Below are 21,002 nucleotides of genomic sequence, written 5' to 3' on the forward strand. Positions count from 1 at the left end.
AGAGAGAATGCACAATAATCTTAGCTACCTTCTGACTGTGCACCTGCTGTCAGAAGAGTGGGGTCAAATCTGACTCTGCTTCTCTGGGCTTCTGTTTTGTCAGCTACAGGATGAGGGAACTAGTCCCCAGAGAGGAAGAAGTGAGAAGATGTGTAAGAACAAATGAAAATGTAACAAAAGGCAAACCTCAAATCAAAATGATGATCACCTGCCTGGAGAGTTCTCTTCTTCACATATAAAACTCACAGTTACAAAACCAAAAATAGAAAACAAGAAAGAAAACAAGCTCTCAGACACTGTGCTGAAGTATGAGTGAGTCTCCTTACCTATGACCGCAGTTCACTGTAAATTCTGAGCCCCAGGGGGGTTTACAAGAGTTGCCACACAGGTATGTTGCTCTCCGAGGACCCCATCCCCTGTCGGGTGCATCATGTGCTCATCAGCATCACTTGTTCCTTCCCACAACTGAGCCAGGCCCTGATGTGCTAACATGGAGGCGAGGTGCCATGCTCCCTCTGTCAGCTTGCTGGGTTCAGCTGGAAGCATCCTGTGTTTGTGTAAGGTAAAGCCACAACTCTCTTCTTTACCAGAATTGTTCCTTACCTGTCCATTTTGTTTCTATTTAAGGGTGATTTCACCCCCACCAATGAAATGTGTTTATGGGGGTTTTTATAGTAGAGAAGGGACTGAACTGCATTTACACACATTATACAGATTCTCTTCATTCAGTTAGTATTTACCGAATGGCATCTGCAGCTTGGTATCTCTTCTTCCATTACTGCACTCAAGCAAGACCCAGTGTTCTAATGGGGTTAACTGGGCGCATATCCTTTTTCTCTAAACCACACTAACGAGATGGTAAATGACTCATTCAAAATACACACATTGGGTATCTACTATGCACCAGGCATTCTGTTAGGTATGGAAGTAAAAGATTAAGATACTCTCCTACCTTCAAAAGGCAAGACTTTCGGGAGGCTGAGGCAGGAGAATAGCTTGAACCTGGGAGGCAGAGGTTGCAGTGAGCCGACATCGCACCACTGCACTCCAGCCTGACGACAGAGCCAGAGTGTCTCAAAAAAAAAAGGGGGGGGGGGGTGGGGGCAAGACTTCAAAAGCTACATGAAGATACTCACATGGAAATATTAAAGCACTTGATACTTCCTTTCACATACAACATATATCACAGTGAGTTTTGCATTTACATGGCAGTCTCCACATCTGTTGGTGAACTCCTAGATTTATCTACTTCCGGTGCCTTGCACAAGCCCTGGAACAGTGCGGCACTCAATGCATGTGCATCCAATGAGGAACTGACAATCCAGATGGCGGAAAGGTATAAACACCCAATAGCCATGCTGTCACAGGAGGCTTGTGACAAGTCCATAGTGAAGGTCTCAGTAATGTGCCACAGACAGCACAGGAGAGAGTTCAATGCAGTTCCCATTGGAGATGATTCAGGAAGATTTTCTTGGAGAGAGGGCATTTGAGCTAAGTTTGGGAGAAGGATTTCAACAGGCAGGAAGAATGAGAGCTGGGGAGGGTGTCCAGGTGGGCAGAGGACCTTAAATGGAAACATGATAGGCTTTATACTAGGTCCGTGGCTGCCAGATGATACGCCTTACACAGTGGGGGCTCCAGGTCTCTCAGCGGCCCCATCTGCTCCTCAATATAATTGATTTAAAAGGTCAGCTCCCTTACACTCCTGAGACAAGAGCTTTGATTCACACCAGAGAGGTCTGGAAAATTTAAGCTCTGTGTGTGTGTGTGTGTGTGTGTGTGTGTGTGTGTGTGTGTGTGTGTCTGTGTGTGTGTGTGTGTCTGTGTGTGTGTCTGTGTGGAGGGTGTGGGGGATGGGAAACGAGACAGAAATGTCTTTTAATACGCTTCTCTAAACTTTAGCTTTTTCAATATATGCAACTTAGTTCAAATCTATCTTTTCTTCCTTCAGGTACCAGGTCAGAGAAAATCTGTCAGGCTATTCTTAAAAACATTCTTTCCTGTCTCAGAAGAAAGGAGTGTAGATTGGTATGATGGCCTCTGATGGAAACATCGTGACAAAGTCACCTACCTCCCTCCCCCAAACATCCTCCTCCTCAGGAGGGGCCTGGCTTTACCCAAGGGTTTTGGTTCCAAATGAGCCTGGAAGGGGACACTCATTGGCTGCGTCAAATTACAATCCCCCTCAGTTGCATGAATAGGAATACTGTATCTAGCACATAGCAGGACGAAAGTCTCATACACAGAGAGAGTCAGGCATCTGGAGAAGTGTGCAGACCCAGACAGCTCATCTCAAGAGCACCAGGGGGAAATGGGACCAGTCCAGAGGGATGAGAACTAGCTGGAAAACATGACTAGTAAGGGAAAATGGTTAGAATTCTCTAGGTTCTGTCTCAAGCGAGACTTGTGGGGAGAAAGGGGGCAAAGGGAATAGAGGGCTGACACCCGTTAGCCCTTTCCACATGACTGCTGCGCTCCTCCCTCCTCTGCCTGCCCCCACCCGTCTTCACAATTCCCCATGCAATTTTTTGGTTGTGCAAACTGAAGCCCAAACAGCTTAGAGTATCCAAAATCACAATGCTGGTAAGTAGAATGAATGTCTGATGCCAAAATCAATTTTTATTCCCCTCTAAAGCTCATTAGGGGAGACAGCTGGCATTTAATTTTTAGAGTGATCTCAAAAGAACTGTAATCTCTTAACATCAGAATTTGCTCTTATAAGATTGTTTTCCCACTTCTTAGTACCATGCATTTGTTGAGATGGATTTGGATAATATCAATACTCTGACAGAACATAATGGGATAATTCAGGTCCTTAACCCAAAGCTGTTTCTATTTAAGATAGTCTAAAAGAGCTACATCAGCATCTAATTCTTCGCCACCCACCCTCCCTGCAACTCAACAGGTTTTCCATAACTGCTAAGCATAACTTATTTTTTCTGGTTTGGATGGGCTAGAAAGATGTTGGAAGAAAAATTAGACCAACTTGTAAAACTTTACTTTGCTGATCTGTGGAATAGCAGTTTTCCTCCATAGCAGTTTAGGTTTTTTTTTTTTCTTTTTTTTTTTTTTTTTTTTGGAGACAGGGTCTTGTTCTTGAGCTCAGTGCTGCGATCATGGCTCACTGCAGTCTCCTGAGTTCAAGCAATCCTCCCGCCTCAGTCTCTCAAAGTGCTAGGATTATAGGTCTGTGCCACCACGCCCAGCTTACACCAGTTTGATTTCTATAACCCTATAGGAACAGAGGTCAATAAGGATTATTTTTGTTAAAAATATCAAAAGAAGAGACGGACAGATATAAGTAAAGTGGTTAAGTCTGAAACTGTAGAACATAGAACTTCTGGGTAAAATCCTTAGAGCCCACTGATGGAGGTGTGTTAGAAGGCTAACAGCTTCAACTTCGCATCTCCAATTCTAGAATTACCAACTGAAATAGATGGGCAGACCACCTTAACTTTGTATAAAGTACTCACGACACACACTGTACAGTGAGAGAACGAAAGAAAACGTTACCCTGAGAGTAACTTTCCATTTATCTACAAACCCAAATCTTATCTCCTCCACCTTTTAACTGAAAGGGACAAGAGAGAAAAGGCTGCAAAGGCACCAGGGAAGCTGGGGAAAGACGGAAGGTGCACAACCACACCACGTTAGGCCATTCCACGTGGAGACAGCCTGTGCACGATGGCTGAAACATCAATTTCATGAAGAGATAGTGGGCATAAGGGGTTGAATTCATCCGACTTTGGATCCTGACTCTCTAAGCTGTCTCTAAGATAAGGTCCCAACTCTCTAGTAACCAGAGGCGTTGAGAGGGTGAGGAAGGAGAGTTGTAAATGGGAGTCGACTTACTTTTTGCAGTCAAATCTTAACAAGACACAAGCCCTAGAGGAAACAACCCTATGGATCTGAAAACTGCAAACACACACATACACACACACACACACACACACACCCCCTACAAATTGTTCTGATCAGCAAAGGAGGCATAAACACTTGACTTCCTAGCAAGGGTCCACAGGCTGAGACCATCTATCTTGTTTGAAATTCTTAAAATCCTGGTTACATCATTCTAAAATTCCTGGACACATGATGTCCTAACATTAGAAGTAGCAGATTAAAAGATTAGAAGTAGCAGATTAAAAGGCTAGAGAAAGCTACACAGATATCAGCAAGAACTGACAGCTGACAAAAAAGTAAGAAAGAGAATTACTATTCTCAAAAGTGACAATATTTTAAAACTCAGCAGTCTAGGAGCACTGAGAGGAACTAACAGCTTTACAAACTTCAATCACTCTTGAGTCACTGCCATCCCCAGGCATGTGAAAAATAATTACAAGTATAGGAAAGAAATACAGCGTAGTAGCAGAACATATTAAAGAGATTTAGGAATTCTAGTTCACACTAAGTTCATTGTGAATGAAGCGTGCTGTAGCATGACACTCTGCAGTCTTAGGATATAGTAACAGAAGCCATATAAGGAAATGAAGGAGGAGGTCACCCCTCCTTACACTGTATTGGCCAGTAAGTTCAATTATTGATTCCTTAATTTGAGAAGGAAGAGCAATTAAATGTATATTCAGATGAGAACCACCAAGACCCTGAGGAGATCCGAAAACAAGGACTGTACGATTTTTTAAGTGCAATGACAGTGGCATTGGGGGACAACAACGCATAAACCTAGTTTGTGGGATTGACTGAGAGCTGCTGCCGAGGCAGGACAGAGGTCTCTGGGATTTCCAAAGTATTAACACACCTGTGCTGCAATGGATCCTTGCAACTACTACAGGTGATCTGACCACACCTACACAGTATCCCTAGCTCAGTCTTTCAGCCCTGCTTCTCACACAGGAAAATCCAGACTGTGGGTGGCAGGGGACATGCCACCAGGAACTTGAAGACACAGTAAATGCAGCTGTGGGGGCTATGGATACATTTTGTTTGATTTGTACAGTCACCCTTCCACCTCTTCATTTGGGCGTATTTTAAACACGAATGGCTTTGATATAAAAATGTTTCTGAATTTCCCAAGGCCTGCAGCAGTCCATGGAGACAATGGACTAGAAATGTGGGCAGCCTCCCTGTTTGGCTACTGCCCTCCAAAATTAACATCACTTCTTTTTCAACAAAAACAAATCAAACCTCCTAGTCTATTTCATCTATTTAACCTGCCCTGCCTGGCACTTGGGTGTGTAAAGCCTATCCTACAGCAACACTTGATGTCAATGCAACTTAAAATATTTTTATATTTAAGACCAACACATATATTAGAGAATAAAGCAAAACACATGTGGTAGAGAAAACATCTACCTATTAGCCCTGGGATGTTGAAAAAGCTTCAAGCCTATGTACCTTTTCAAGGGTCACCATGGGCACTTTGCTTCCTGAGGGGCAGAAGTTTCCCATCTTGCTTTATTTCAGAGCAGTGGTTCTCAACCACATGCAAGTTTGTTCCCAAAGGACATTTGGGAACAATGTCTGGAGACATTTCTGGTTTTCACAACGGGAGGAGGGTAGGAGGAGCTACTACCATCTACTGGGTAGAGCCCAGGGATACTGCTAAACATCCTACAATACACAGGACAGCCCCCACAACAAGAATTATTCGGCAGACACCCTATATAGGAAAGTTTTCATGAAGTGCTGGCCTATAAGATACAGGATACTTTGAGGCTCCTCAACATCTGCCCCAACCAACCATTCCAAACTCATCTAAACTTTCACCTCCTATAGTTTCTCCTCCACTCCTCATCTGCACCATCACTACTAGCAGTTGTTTTCAATCTTCACCTCATAGGTTCAAGCAATTTTTGTGCCCCAGCCTCCTGACCAGTTGGGATTACAGGCATGCGCCACCATCCCCAGCTCATTTTTGCATTTTTCATAGAGATGGGGTTTTGCCATGTTGGCCAGGCTCGTTTTGAATTCTTGGTCTCAAGCAATCTGCCTGCCTCGGCCTCCCAAAGTGCTGGGATTACAGGCATGAGCCACGGCACCTGTCCTCCTCTGTTTCTTTTTAACAAGATGAGGATAAAAGCACTGTCACTCACTGGGTTGTTGTGAGGATCAGAGGAACCCAGGATATTTCAGGGCTTAGCCAAGGGTCTTCCATGTTCTGGGGCTCCCAAACTCTCTAGAAAAGAAAGCTGTAATAAAACGTACCATCAAAAGCAAACACATGCACCTGTGACCAAAACAGGAAAACAAAGACTCTCTCACATCACAAATGTGAGCCATACTTTAGACAGAACCCACGTTACAAACCAGGCCCCTTACAGTTCTAGTGCATGCTCAGAACAAACGGAGGGGCAAAGACTTAACAACAGGGGCATCAACAATTCTGGTGTGTGGCCCTGCTCAAGCACGATCTCATTATCATCCTAGAAAGGGGAAAACAGAAGTAAACCAAGCCATAAATGAGCCTCTCTCACTCCCAGGGTTTTTGAAAAGGGAATGTAAAAGGGGCCATGTATTATTTACAGCCGAGGAAGCAAAGACCTCAGATGGAACTGAAACAACGAATATAGCCTGTATCAATGCCAGCTTGTCCACATTACATGCAAGCCTTGTGGTTGTCTCTGGATGCCCCGTTTTCTATTACAAATTCATCACAACCACGATTGGATATAGTCAAGCTTCACAAAAAGATAAGAGCCAGCTGCCAAACTAAATTCTTCTCATTGTTTACCAAAAGGAGGCAAAAAAGATTCTAATTATTCTAGCCCCACGAAACAGGTAAATAAGAAACACAGAGTCACATGTTCTGCCATAGAACAACTCACAGTTAGAATTTATTCTGCTTCCAAGGACAGCCACAGTGACTGCAGGGGTATGGCTGCAAAGTTCATATTATTTAATAAGCAAATTGGATCAAGAGGCTGAAGGCTTTATGTTTTCATATTTATTAAGTAAAGATGTATTCGAAGCACAAAAGCAGAGACGGGAAGGGAAAATCAAGGTTGAGGGCACACACGCTTTTCAGAGGAGTATGGTATAAAGAAACCAGCCCACATCTAACCCGAATGTCACGTGTGATGTAGTGTGCACACATCATCCCGTTTAATCATGATGTAGGCCTTTAAAGTAGATGCTGTTGATTCTTCTTATCTTACAAGTGTGAGGTAACTGAGTCTCAGAGGCAGAATAATGTGCCCAGGGCCACACATCTGGTCAGTGACCGAGCCAGGGATTGAGATGTCTACCTGACCCCATAGTTCTTTATTTAGATAAACTCTAAGCTTATCTAACTATAAAAACAAAGCAAAGAGTATTGGGAAGCCAGTATTAGCTACCATAAATAAGAAATGGATACTGAGCAAGAGAAAGTAAATGTGAGAAGGGGGGCCCTTGTAACTCTGCGAGACACAGCGGAACTTGGTGCAACAAACTTTCTGAATGCAAAGCCCGGAGACAGCTTCGCCTCGGAGTCAGGCTGTCTACTGAGCCCTGTGAAAAGGAACACCTGAACAGAACCCAGACTACCTCAGACTTGCCTCAAGCCCGTGTTCAAAAAATAATCCAATGTCTGCACTGAGCCCAGTGACAGCTGCTGCCCTCACCTTGGCCTACATGTCCTCTTTGGAAGAGGCTGGCATCTTATATCACAACTCAACAGTCAGCTGCTCCTTAAACGCTGAGACTCTCAGTTATGGCTCTGGGGGGAGGACTTACTAGAGACCATCTCCCTGGTTTCATAGGTCAGAAGAAAGCACCTTTGAAGCGTTAGCCCAATTTTACATTTAAACAGAAGAGAATGCTGCTTGAAGGATCAGATGATCAAAGCAGAGATTGAACATGCTGGTCTGTAAAAATCTGCCCTTTAGGTGTAAGCCCATTTTACAGGTAGCAAAACTGAGTCTGAGAATTAACTAGATAGGCCATCCAGGTTCACTATGACTTGCTTAAAAGCAGTGTTGGACTCAGGTGACTCTAAGCCTCACAGTCTATCACTAGGCTGCACTGTCTTACCCCTTTATAGTCACACAATAGAGAATAAATAAAAGTGAATCAACTGAGCTGATAAAAATAAAAATAGAAGTAAATCACTTGAGGAAACGGGAGGCTGGCTCCAAGTGCTCAGAGTCTAGTGGAATCACTGTTTAACCTTTGAAAAAGGAAGTAGGTTAAATTTAAGGACATGGATGGGCACTACCAAATTTAAACAAATAGGCAAGTCACTTTTAATTAGCCACAATCTTAATTAAGCAGCCACTCATAAAAAGCCCAGTAACCACCATTAACCAGTGAAGCTATATAACATTCCTGCAGGAGAAGACCCAGCTTGGCTCTTGGATGTGGGTTATCTAGAGAGCCTCATTAGTCCACTGAGATCCCACTGGCTAATGGACCACTCGGGCCTGTGTCTGCCTGAAGTACCCAGCCTCAGTCTCAGCCTAGCCACCTGCAGCCCATCACCCCTCAACCTACGGTCTTCTGTTAGCATCTGATCAGGTGTTAAGGTGTCTATAAGGTTCCCTTATTTCCTGCCTGGGCAGCTACTATAATAGTCTTGGCCAAACTGCAGTTGTAAAGTGAACTAAGTCCATAGCTAATAGGTCAGGTGATAAGATGTGAGAGAATTAGCTGTCTTTTGCTTGTGTTCACAGGCTGCTCTAAGTTGGTAAGGCTCTAACAAGCCACTTGATCTATTTCCCCAAGGAACTAAAAGGTCTACAGGGAAGGATGATAACAACAAACAGGGGTGGCAGGCAATCGCGCTTCCCTAGATCCAGGCTCTTTGGCCTATATAGCAAAGGCAAAATCACATGCAGAAGGAGGGGCTATAAGGATTCTCCAGTGTTAGGAAGCTTTAAATGATGCACACCAAAGGAGGAGCTTAGAACACCAAGGAGAAAGTCTCCAGATTAAAACAAAGAAAAGCCCTAACTCTAAGGGAGAAAACTAGTTCCTGAATCACAGCTAAAGAATGTAGAGCTATTCAGTATTAGTCTCCCTTCTGCTGAAAAAACCAAACAGACAAAACAACTACAAAACCTAGAGTGGGGTGGGGTGAAGAGCAGGAGCCAGCACAACAATACAGAGATATCTGAATGGTTTCAGAATCTCAGCATCTCGAGCTGCAAAAAGGTGGTGCCAGGAAAACCCAGGGCAGGGGCAAGAGGAAGTGTATAAAACATCTTTTGAGTGGATCTCCGTACTGGGTATGGGGAACAAAGGATTGTCTAAATCTGAGAGGCAGAGAAAATTAAATGTCTCTCAAGTTTACCATCTCTTGAACACAGCCCCATCACCATGGGCATGACCATCTGCAGGACCAAGAGCAAGTACTCTGAAGGCAAGGAAGATGGAGTGGAGGGCAGAGCATGGTGCCTGGCACGAAGCAGGCATGACCCTGATAGCTGGATCTCAGCAGCAAGCCAGAAAGGCCCATCCTCTCCAAATTATACAGATGACTTAAAATGAACAGAAGTCATCACATCCAAAAATGATAATCACCCCCTTTTAGCATTCTCCGTTACATTCAAGTTCTCAAGCATCACTAAGCAGAAGGTAGGAGTCTGCTTACCTGCCTTTGCTCCTGATCTCTTCCCATCAAATGTTAGAAGTGGGAAAGGCTAGTCTCCCCCATCTGCCTCCGCACCAGTGCTCCACATTTTTCTGACCTTTATTCTTCTTCTTGGGTTTGTGAGCCTGGGCTTTGCTTCTGCCATTATCTTCTTCTTTCTCTTCATAGGAATAAAAGGCGGTTCCCTGACTTAACATCTCTCCTTCTGGCCACAGCCCAACCAGGAACATCGCTGGCCATTGTGGGGAAACTAGCCCCGGAGGCCCATCCTAGGCATGACCCTACCGAATCCAGAGGGCACCTAGAAGCCTTCCTGCTGGGCCATGTTCCTTTAGACACGTTGTAGCCCTCAGCTGAGCAAAAGGGAGAGAAACAGGAGCGCAAGGGAACTGAAGATGATAACCATGGGGCTCCCTGACCTCACAGTGATGCAGGCAGAGGTTTCCTCACCACATCTCTGTACATCAGAGAACAGAAGAAAGCAAGGTCATGGGGCTGAGGATGGGCGACTTTATTTTTAAGAGAGGAGGATGCAACAGTTTCTTTTTTCTAGGACAGGTAAAGTGACGCAATTGATTATAGAACAGCAATGAGAAAGAGCAGCTCCCTGGTGGGTCACCATCCCCGTGAAGGCCAAAGGCTATAACACCTTGATTTAGGTATAGTGTAAAGTTGTTGTTTTTCTTTCTTCTGTGGGGCAATGTTGGACTTTAACTGATTCAACAGAAGTTTCTCAAGAGTGTTTGCATGTACCAAGTAATGTACCAGCTTTGGATAAGTTAGGTTACCACCATGCACACCTACCTACTGGATGCCTGGATTTTTTTATGATGTATGCAGGAAAGATTCAGTCATTTGTCAAATATGACCATTTTTTGTTTTCCCCAAACCACAGAATTAGAAGATGATGTTTATGTCACTTTTTGAGCTTAGATCTCATTCCAGTGTGCTGGGGCCAGTGCCACATGCCCCTACCTTCACCATGGCACCCACCCACCAGGACCTAAGGAAGCACCCACACCTGAGAGTAACCAAAGACAATACCTGAGACGTTTTGGTAAGGCCAAGCTATTAGATCAAGGTCACCCTTTGAAAACACCTTTGAGACGTGTAGTCTCTGGACAACCTTGTTGTCAGTGTTGATAAATTGTGAAACACAAGGTACCATTCTTTCACTAATAAATTTTTCCTCTTCTCATCAACATGGGATTATATATTCTCTGTGGGAAATTTGTGAGTTATGAAAAAGCATTCGCAGAAAATAGCAACTATACCCCCCACCTACTTACAATTAGCATATGTCTTCATGTGTATTTATTATGTGGATTAAAGACACACATGCATGGGCTTTGGATCGTGTGTGCCAGAAAGAATCCTAGCTCTGAAACTAAGAGTGTGATGTGCAATTTAACAAGTTTCACAGTTGGCTTATTATTAAAATGGGAGTTACATCTCTTTCTCCATAAGTTTGTAAGGACTAAGAGATGATATACATGCAAAGTGCACAACATAGTCCAAACAAGGAAGAACCTGCTAAGCAGTTATACCTCCTTCTCCAAAGGTTTATCAACTAAGAGACGACACATGCAAAGCATACAACACAGTTCAAAGGAGGAAGAACCTACTAAGCAGTAGATGTCAGTATGAAAGGTTTTCCATTAGGCCCTGGGTTTTCTATGGCTGCTGTGACAAATACATGAACTTAGTGGCTTAAACCAACACATGTTTATTATCTACAGCTCTGAAGGTCAGAAGTCTGAAATCATTTCGTTAGGCCTAAATCAAGGTGTTGTCAGGGCCAGGCTTCCCGGGAAGGCTCTGGGGTAGAATTTATTTCCTTAGCTCTTCCTCTTCTAGCTTCTAGTAGCTGCCGGCATTCCTTGGCTCGTAGCGCTTTCTTCATCTTCAAGGCCAGCAGTACAGAATCTTTTCAAGTCTCTCTCAGGCTCTGATTCTTTGTTTCCATTATGACATCTCTTTCGTCTGACTCTCATTTTCCTCCCTCCCTCTTATGAAGACCCTTTTGATTACACTGTGCCTACCTCGATAATACAGGATAACAGCCTCATCTCAAGATTCTTAATCACATATGCAAAGTCCCTTTTACCATGTAAGGTAAAATATTCACAAATTCTGGGGATTACGACATGGACTTCTTGGGGTGGGGGTGGGCAGGCATTCAACCCACCAGATGTTCTTACTATATTAGGCTATTTGAGAATGGTAACATGGAGTTGTTGGAAATATTTTCTCCTGTTTCTCTACATTCTTTCCATAAAAGTAACATGTTTATTGTCAAATCCTATTATCTACCCTTTTTTCATTTCTTCCACTAATTTTAAGCCTAGGAATTCCCTCCATATCTTGTCAGGATAGTGTTTGTGTATGCGCGGGTGTGGGTGTATGTACTTTACTCATTGTTACAAATTCAAACGATAGAGAAATACATAAAGTAGGAATAAAATTTGTTCCCCACCTCCAATTCTGTTTCGCCTAGGAAACCGCTTCATAGCCTGGGATCCACTCTTTCGGAGTTTATGCTATTCATTCACACACATGCACTTCCATTTGTTTATGGGGTCAATTTGTACACCTAAGTCTACAGTCCAGCTGGGATTTACTTTAGTGAATGCTACATATACACCTAGGAATTCCTCCTCTGTTTTTTTATTCTAAAGAATGATTAACCAAAGCACAATATGGGTAATAGTTGTTATTTTTCTATGGAAGTGTGTTTTGTGACCTACTCCTGTTTTTTTCCAGCACTGCACCCGGGGATCATCTACCTGCCATTTCTACCTCATGTTTACAGGTACCACTATTCACATGGTGGCAGTTGCACAAACTGAAGAAACAGCACTTGGGAAAAATTACACAGGCTCCAGAAGACTCCTATAGATCTAAGCTCATAAAGTGACATAAACATCATCTTCTAGTTCTGTGGTTGGCAGAAAATGAAAAATGGTCATACCTGACAAATTACTGAATCTGTCTTGGATATGTCATAAAGAAATCCAGGCATCCAGCCGGTGTGCACGGTGGTAACTTAACTTGTCCAGGGTTTGTACAATACTTAGTACATGCAAAACACTCTTCAGAAACTTCTGTTGAATCAGTTCAAGTCCAACACTGCCCCACAGATGAAAGAAAAACAACAACTTGACACTACTCAAAAGGCCTCATGGTCTGTGTGGGGGCTCACACCCTGAATAACAATAATTTAGGAGGCCCAGGCAGGAGGACTGCCTTAAGTCATGAGTTCGATACCAGCCTGGGCAGCAAAGTAAGAATCTGTCTCTACAAAAAAATAAAAACTAACCGAGCACACGTGTCTGTAGTCCCAGCTATTCGGAAAGCTGATGCAAGAGGATCACTTGAGCCCAAGAGTTGGAGGCTGCAGTAAACCAAGATTACACCACTGTACTTCATCCTAGGTGACAAAGGAAGACCCTGCCTCAAAAAAGAAGGAAGGGGAAGGGGAATAGAGGAGGCCTCCTGATGCCCTATGCTGAGTGATGAATGCTGCTCTGTAGGAAGACTTTGGCAGTCTTGAATTCCTTCATCTACGGTCATTCCTCAAGGACTCATTGTGAAAATGAATCTAGATGTAGTGTACAAAGCAAACACAATAAACCAAGGCCAAAATAGCCATAAAATCAACAAGAGAACATGGCCCCACAGCAGGCCTCACTTCTGTTGTCAGTGACATCATCACAGCCGGGCTGGTGGTTCCACTGTTGGGAGCAGTGATGTTTAACTCTGAACAGAACCAGGTTGCCCCAGAAGCATCCACACCCATTTCAGATAGTGATTGTGCCCTAGGCTTTCCCAGTGCACAGTGTGGACTAAATATACCAAAGCGTTTTTTGAAGGGAACAGCAAAGGAAGACAGCTCCAAGACCACACACAGATCACACTTGGTATGAAGACAGCAATGGACCTCGTGAGGGTGTTGATCAATATCCGTGCTGCAGCAGCAGCATTCTCAACAGAGTGTGCTCAGAAGGGGTGAGCAGTGTTCCTTACCAGCACCCAGCACCAGGAATGCAGAACCTCTGCCAGCCCATACAGGCAGAAAGCAAATTATAACAACCAGGACACAGTGAGTTTCACTAATAGAATTAGACCTACAATCTGGTCTCAACCAGACACAAACACTGTCTGTTTAGGCCTGGTGTAATTTACAGCAGCATCAAACATGTTTCCCATCTCTTTGTAAGACAGGCAGGTTAAACTTTCTCAGTGTCACCACTCCCCTTTCATGCACTTCCAATTGCATGTGAAATGTATCACCCATCTGTGGGCTCTGAGCCTCCTGAGATCACCAGGACTCTGCAAACTGACACAGCCATGGGCCTGAGAAAGAAAGGTAATCTTAAGCACCCTTAGAAGAAATGGGCTGTAAGAAAAAGCCAGATGGGGGGTGCAGAGGAAATCCTGGCAAACAGGTCAGTAAGCCGTCTTTGGCTCTGGGATGTTTGCTAACAGTTGAAGATATTTTCACTTCTCAAACTCCTTTGACCACAATATTCCCCTTCTCAAAAATCTTTGGTGGCAGTGCCCTTCTGCCTGTGTTCCTTATACCACCATCTGGCTTTCAGGGTCTCTGATCTGGTGCCTCCTCTCTCTCAGCTCCCTCTACTCTTCTACATGTGGGTCATGGTGGTCAAGTCACAGCTGGCTTCTGTTGCATCTGTCACCCCCTCAGGGAGAAGGACATTTTCTCTTCCAACTACTGAAATCCTATCATCCTTAAAGAGCTAGCGCCAAACGACATCATGTATGAAGCCCCATAGGCAGCTTAGGCGGCAGCAGACTTCACTCTTTTCGATTATCTACTTGTACCTCAGTCGGCACATGGTGTCTTTCATTGGAGTCATGCTGGGAGTCACTTCTATTGGTGATATACCTATGGGTGAGATACCATAAGTAAAGGGAAATATCTTCATTCCCATCTGCCTTACTTGTCCCAACACCTAGTCCAGGGTTTTAGAAGCAGTGGTGGATGGATGAATGACCCTCCTTCCTGGCACCAGGCTCTCATGACCTGGGTCACAGGCCAGTGCCCAGGTTAGCAGGTGAACCCTAACAGAAGTGGGTGAGGTGAGCAGGAGGGAGCAGTGGGGCCCATGGCAACCTGGAGAGGGCATGTCTCATTTACCACCAGGCATCTGCTTCTCAACTCCAGCATCTGTTGCCAGGTGGGAATATGGGCCCCATGTTGCTAGATACTATGATTTTGTAAGAAAATCCAGAAATCGGGATTTTTAAGTGAAATATTTTCCATGTATAAGGGCTACATACCAATGTTAATTGAAAAAAAAATACTTGGTTGGGTGCGGTGGCTCACATCTGTAATCCCAGCACTTTGGGAGGCCAAGGTGGCTAGATAATGAGGTCAGGAGATTGAGACCATCCTGGCTAATACAGTGAAACCCCATCTCTATTAAAAATACAAAACATTAGCCAAGCGTGGTGGCACACATGCTGTAATCCCAGCTACTCAGGAAGCTGAGGCAGGATAATCACTTGAACCTAGGAGGCGGAGGCTGCAGTGAGCCGAGATCACTCCAGCTTGGGCTATAGAACAAGACTCCATCTCAAAAAAAAAAAAAATACTCTCTGTGGGCAAACAGAGGCACGTCTGCAGGTTCTGGCTGAGTTTGGGCCCTGTGATCTGGAACCTGCACCGATGTTCTTTGGAACGATTAAGGGTGCCATCCTACATGTAACATTGAAAATAAAAGATGCAGTGTCTGCCCTCATGGAGCTTAAAACCTGGTTCTGAAAATGTAAGATGTATACATGGAAATCTGAGCAAGAAATGGTGGCATATGTTGATATTGTGGAATTAGGACTTCAGACTTTTTGGAGTCAGGGAGCTGTGGTGGGCTAGGGGTCCACGCCACTGTCACGGGTTTCTTTCTTAAATAAATTCTCACATATGGGGAGACATTGGTCAAAGGAGATATTACAATTCAAAAGGGGGATTTTTTTTTTCCTAAACCAGTTTTCAGACCCAGAATATTTTATTTTAAGCCCAAATAGGCAAACAAAGAGAGAGTAGATAGGGGACTGCTTGGGCTAGGGGAGAGGATAGGTAGCTAGTGGGAGAGAAGTGGAGAATGACTAATTACGGTTATGGGGTTTCTTTTTTAGGCAGTGAAAATGTTGTTTGTGGTGATGGACACACAACTCTGAACACACTAAAAACCACTGGATTGTACATTTGAAGAGGGTGAATTGTATGATATGTGAATTATATCTCAAAGTTGTTGAAATGATAAAGTAAAATAAGCTCCCTAGCACACAGGAAGCCTGATGACAGCCAGTCTCTTTAATTTTCACCTCCCACTACTTTTTGGGTCATGAGAGGCCAAAACAACAACCAATGATGGCATCAAATATTGAAAACTTACTGTGTAGGCCACCCTATGTATTAAGTACTTTATTCCATTCCAACCTCACAGCAACCCCACAAGGGTGAATTACTATCCTCACTTTACAGAGGCAGGGCATTAAGTAACCTGCTCAAGGTCACAGGAGAACTGTGAAGCTAGAACTTGAGCCCAAGGTGGCCAACTCCAACTCCAAAGCCTGTGCTCTGTGCACCAGGCTATGCTGCATCACATAAACCCAGGCAGGAGAGGTGGAGGAGAGTACAGAGGCACACTCACGTCATATGACTACAAGAGTGAAGGTGTGTCTGATAAGCATCTCAGTCTGGCTAAGTGCAAGCTATGGAATGGTGCAGATTAGAAAGCGGGGAAGAACTGGTGGCCAGCCACGCTGTGAGCCTATCTAATTCAGTTAACAGGAAAGCTGGTGTACCACAGGCCTTCTTCGTCATACTATGTACAAGTCTAGCATAAAGCAAGTCTCATGCCACATACAGAAATGGTATCACCCATATAAGGCAGTTCAGCTTGTTCATGTCTTTGGTGGTGTCATTATTTGAGTTTAAAGGGTTCTGATATCTTCTTCCTGAGCTACTTGATAGCAGGGGCTGTCGTTTGAGCCCTTCTTCCTCTCCCACCTCAGCACCTAACACCTAGCAGGTGTTCAAATATTTTAAAGTAAATGAGCCTGGGAGAACTTATGTATTTCAAGAGAGAAGGCAGGAACTAAATCATATCTAACCTTTTAGAAATGTATAGATATAGGGCCAGGCATGGTGGGGCACACAACTGTAATCCCAGCACTTTGGGAGGTTGAGGCAGGAGGATTGCTTGAGCCCAGGAGTTCGAGACAAGCCTGGGTAACACAGTGAGACTCTGTCCCTACAAATAATTTTTTTTAAAAAATGGCAGGGCATGATGGCCTGCACCTGTGGTCCCAGCTACTCGGCAGGCTGAGGCAGGAGAATCTCCTGCACCTGGGAGGTCGAGGCTGTAGAGAGCAGTGATCATGCACCACTGCACTCCAGCCTGGGTGACACAGCAAGACCCCCATCTCAAAGAAAAAAAAAAGAATTAACAAAGTACAGATGTAACAAAACTACTTCTGAGGAACACAACAAACAGCTGGCACAAGATTCAGGAGAGAGGCTGGGCTGGGTTGGGAGGTGGGACCGCGTAGGCTGAGGTGCACGCAATCACCTTCAAGTTTCTGTGTTGGGGGTGGGCTGACAAAGGTTGGATGTTTTATAGAAATGAAATCAATAGGCCAGGGCCAGTGGCTCAAGTCTGTAATCTCAGCACTTTGGGAGGCCGAGGTGGGCGGATCACCTGGGTAAAACTCCATGTCTACTAAAAATACAAAAATTAGCCAGGCATGGTGGTGTGTACCTGTAGTCCCAGCTACTCTGGAGGCTGAGGCAGGAGAATTTCTTGGACCTGGGAGGTGGAGGTTTCAGTGAGCCATGATCATGCCACTGCACTCCATCTAGCCTAGGTGACAGAGTGAGACTCCGTATCCAAAGGAAAAAAAAAGAAAGAAATGAAATGAAATCAATAGAAGAGCATCCTGCAGGGACAGGTGTTAAGTGTGAACCAAGGACCATGACTAATCTAGTACTGTGTTACCTGAGGTCTGAGTGTAAATAATATATAAAACCACAAGACACACAGAAAAGGAGTAAGGCCCTCTTTGCGGAATCAATAATAGAAACCACATGTAGTAAGCTAAATTGCCAAGTCTAAAAACAGTGTGGGTAGTTTATATAAGGGGTCCTGAACCTGGAGTCCACTTACTTTGAAAGACAAGATGTGCTAATCCCTGAAAATGGACACAAAATTGTATGTATTTTTTCTGGGAGGAAGGTTTGCTGCTTCCAGATTCTCAAAAGGATTATCTAAAGAGTTAAAACTAGGATTGGAGAGTGAATGAATCTGAATCAGCAGCACTGCAGCAGACACTGCGTGCCATGGGCCATAGAATAGTCTAAGGACGCTGCGGTAGAATGGTGAATGGGGTGAAGGCAGTTGGATTGCATCCCCACGCGGATGAGATCATTATTCCCCAGTGATTGCCAACTAGCTGAAGTAAATGAGGCCAAGGAGAGAGAACAATGCAACAGACCACCAAGGCTAATACCATCCTCTCCTCTCCATGCCTGATTTTCACAGGAATGAGTGACACCACTCCAAACATCCTGAACTTTCTGACGACAACCCTGAAACCCAAGGGGGATATTTTTCTGGCTTTTTCCAGGTGGAGGCTATTGATTTTGAAAGATAAAAGTGGCCAAGCAACACACATGGGAATCTGAAACAGAATTTTTATTTTTAGAAACCGTGTGTGAGACACTAGAATGATGGCTCCCACCTGGGAAGAAAGGGCATCTCATGAGCACGGGTGGGAAGAGTTTTGCCATGGACAAAGTGACAAGGTAAGTTTTCATGTGGAATTTGGAAAGTGGAGGAAGACACTTAGGTAAAATTTATATGCCAGATGCAGTGGAAGACAGTAAATACAATAGGTTACCACAGAAGGAACGGATTTCAAACCTAATAGGAAAAAATAAAAAGGAGCTGGAATCTCATTATATATGTGTAGTCTGTAAGTAGTAAACATCATGAATTTGAAATTATAAAGGAAACATGATCTCAGGCAAATACAGCAACAGGCAAGTATAGTTTGTTCCATGAAAGCCATTCAGATGGAGGGTTCAGGACAGCAGCTCTGTGGGTCAAGATGACTTGACAGTGAACCATGAGTTGCTGTGAGGATACATCACTGCCTGCCTGCAGATCCCCTCCCTGTGAGAAAGCAGAAGACTATACATGAAACAGTGGTGGTAGGGGTTCCTTCTAACACCAAGACTATCTGGCTCAACTTTAAAAAACATTCTCCCATATTGAACTTCCCTGTTCCACTTACTTAGGCTAGACCTCAGGTCTGCAAGCAGACTGAGTTGATACAGGAAGCCCCTTCTCCATTGAGAAACATACGGAAATGTTGGATACAACTTAAATTAAAAAGCAAACAAAAGCCAAGCCAACCTTATAAGCAAAAGAATCTATCCCCGGAGATAAAGAGAAATTTCAAAGACAGAGCAAATAAGGGGGTTTGAAACCAGATGGTGCCCAGGTGGCTACCTGTAGGTGATTCCAGCAGTGAGGCCCGAAGACACCTCAGCTTGTGGGAAACTGGTGCTGTGCCAGAAGCAGGGAAGGGCTTTTGTTAGGCAAAAAAAATCTTTCAATGTGTTTGGCTTTTCTTGAACCCTAACTTGACCATGTGGTAAAGGGTTAACATTCTGCCATAGGTGATCTGCAGATTATTTGGGGTATGATGGATTGAGATCAAACATTCAGTTAAATTATTACGCGGAACCCCTTACACAGGGGGAAAAAGCCTCCGATGTATCCTTCCATATGCTTGGAACTGGAAATAAGAAACTACTGGCCCGGCCAGGCACAGGGGCTCACGCCTGCAATCCCAGCACTTTGGGAGGCCGAGGTGGGAGGATCACCCGAGGTCGGGAGCTTGGGACCAGCCTGACCAACATGGAGAAACCCCATCTCTACTAAAAATACAAAATTAGCTGGGCGTGGTGGTGGGCGCCTGTAATCCCAGCTACTTGGGAGGCTGAAGCAGGAGAATTGCTTGAACCCAGGAGGCAGAGGTTGCAGTGAGCTGAGATTACACCATTGCACTCCAGCCTGGGCAACAAGAGCAAAACTCCGTCTCAAAAAAAAAAAACAAACTACTGGCCTACTGCAGTGTGGTATCCCACCCTCCATAAATCTAGGGCCCGAAGTCAGATGAAGCCCCAATCCAATGGCTCCTTTTTGGTGACTTAAAAAACCCGAGAACCAACTAGCTTTTGCTTTTCTCCCCAGCTATAGGTTTTGCTAAACATATTTCTTGCATTTCAGAGTCAATGCTGTTTTGATATCCTCATTTTCCAAACTTTTATGAAAACTTGAAAGAAATTTTAAAAATATGCTCTAGATTTTATGTCAAGCCTTGATTTTTAGGTGCTCCTATAACTTCAAAGTAATTTAATTATGCAGGAAGGCTGGCTTAGTAAAGGTTCATTAATGCCCAAGACAACATTCCTTTCTCCTTAAAGGGGAAAAGTCTTACTCTGCTAGAGGGAGAGATTAAAATCAAGCAAGTTTTTACACTTAGGCTAATTGAGAACAGGGGAGCCAGGAATGAAGTGGTTTCCTGTCCGGCCAAGTAACAGGCTGTCAGGCAGGCTACAGTCACTCCAGCCAATAAAGGGGCAACAGCAGCCAGGAACGACCCCACGACCCCATTTTCATCGCTCCTCTTTCCCTCCTAGTTTTTACTGGCTGCCAGCACAACCCAGTCAACAGCAAGCTTTCCTTTACCACACAGGCTTTCCTCCTTCCCTGAACCTGCTTGACCTCAGCCTCCATTACAAATGTCCCCGTTAACCGAAGCCACCAAAATCTGCTGTCTGCCTTTCTTGCCTTAGACACGTCTGAATAAATTGTGATTAACTGATTCAATGTTCAGTTTTGCAAAAGGGAAAAAACAAAAGGAAGGATAGGGGAAGAATCTCAAAACAAAGCAATCCCGGGGTTCTGCTGGAGTGCACACAGAGCTTCTATGGGAAATGACTTTTTACTAGTCCCTTAAAAAACTTGTTTAGGCCAAGCAGCCACTCTTCATCTAGATTTGCCAAAATCTGTTCTCCAGGACTGATAACCTACACTGGGGTAGCTCCGACACTGGGTTTACTTTGAAAGGTTTTCTCCAGTTACTGCCAGCTGCCAATCTGTTTTGACAATGCATTGTTAGCCTACAGGCTCATCATTGTCATTCTTTTGGACATGTTCATGTATTAGCAGTCAGTCAGATATGCCGACAGTGTATTTGCAGGGGATGCAAAAACACACACGCTTATACACACAAGGTATGTTAGATGTCTAAGACTGGGGAAAAACTTAAGTCAAACAACACATAATTAGCCTCTGCTTACAGAGGCGAGACAGTTTATTAGACTTTATGACTTCTGTTCCCATTCCCCAGCCCCCAAATACCTTCTACTTTCCCCTCA

General features: G+C 44.2%; 1 protein-coding gene across 3 annotated transcripts in view; it reads right to left on the reverse strand.

The window, feature by feature from the left end:
- The window catches only part of MCC (MCC regulator of WNT signaling pathway), a 473,566-nt gene that overhangs the window by 154,742 nt on the left and 297,822 nt on the right, over window positions 1–21,002 (reverse strand). The window lies entirely within an intron of this gene.

Source organism: Macaca mulatta, chromosome 6, assembly GCF_049350105.2.
Source record: "Macaca mulatta isolate MMU2019108-1 chromosome 6, T2T-MMU8v2.0, whole genome shotgun sequence".
NCBI classification, from domain to species: domain Eukaryota; kingdom Metazoa; phylum Chordata; class Mammalia; order Primates; family Cercopithecidae; genus Macaca; species Macaca mulatta.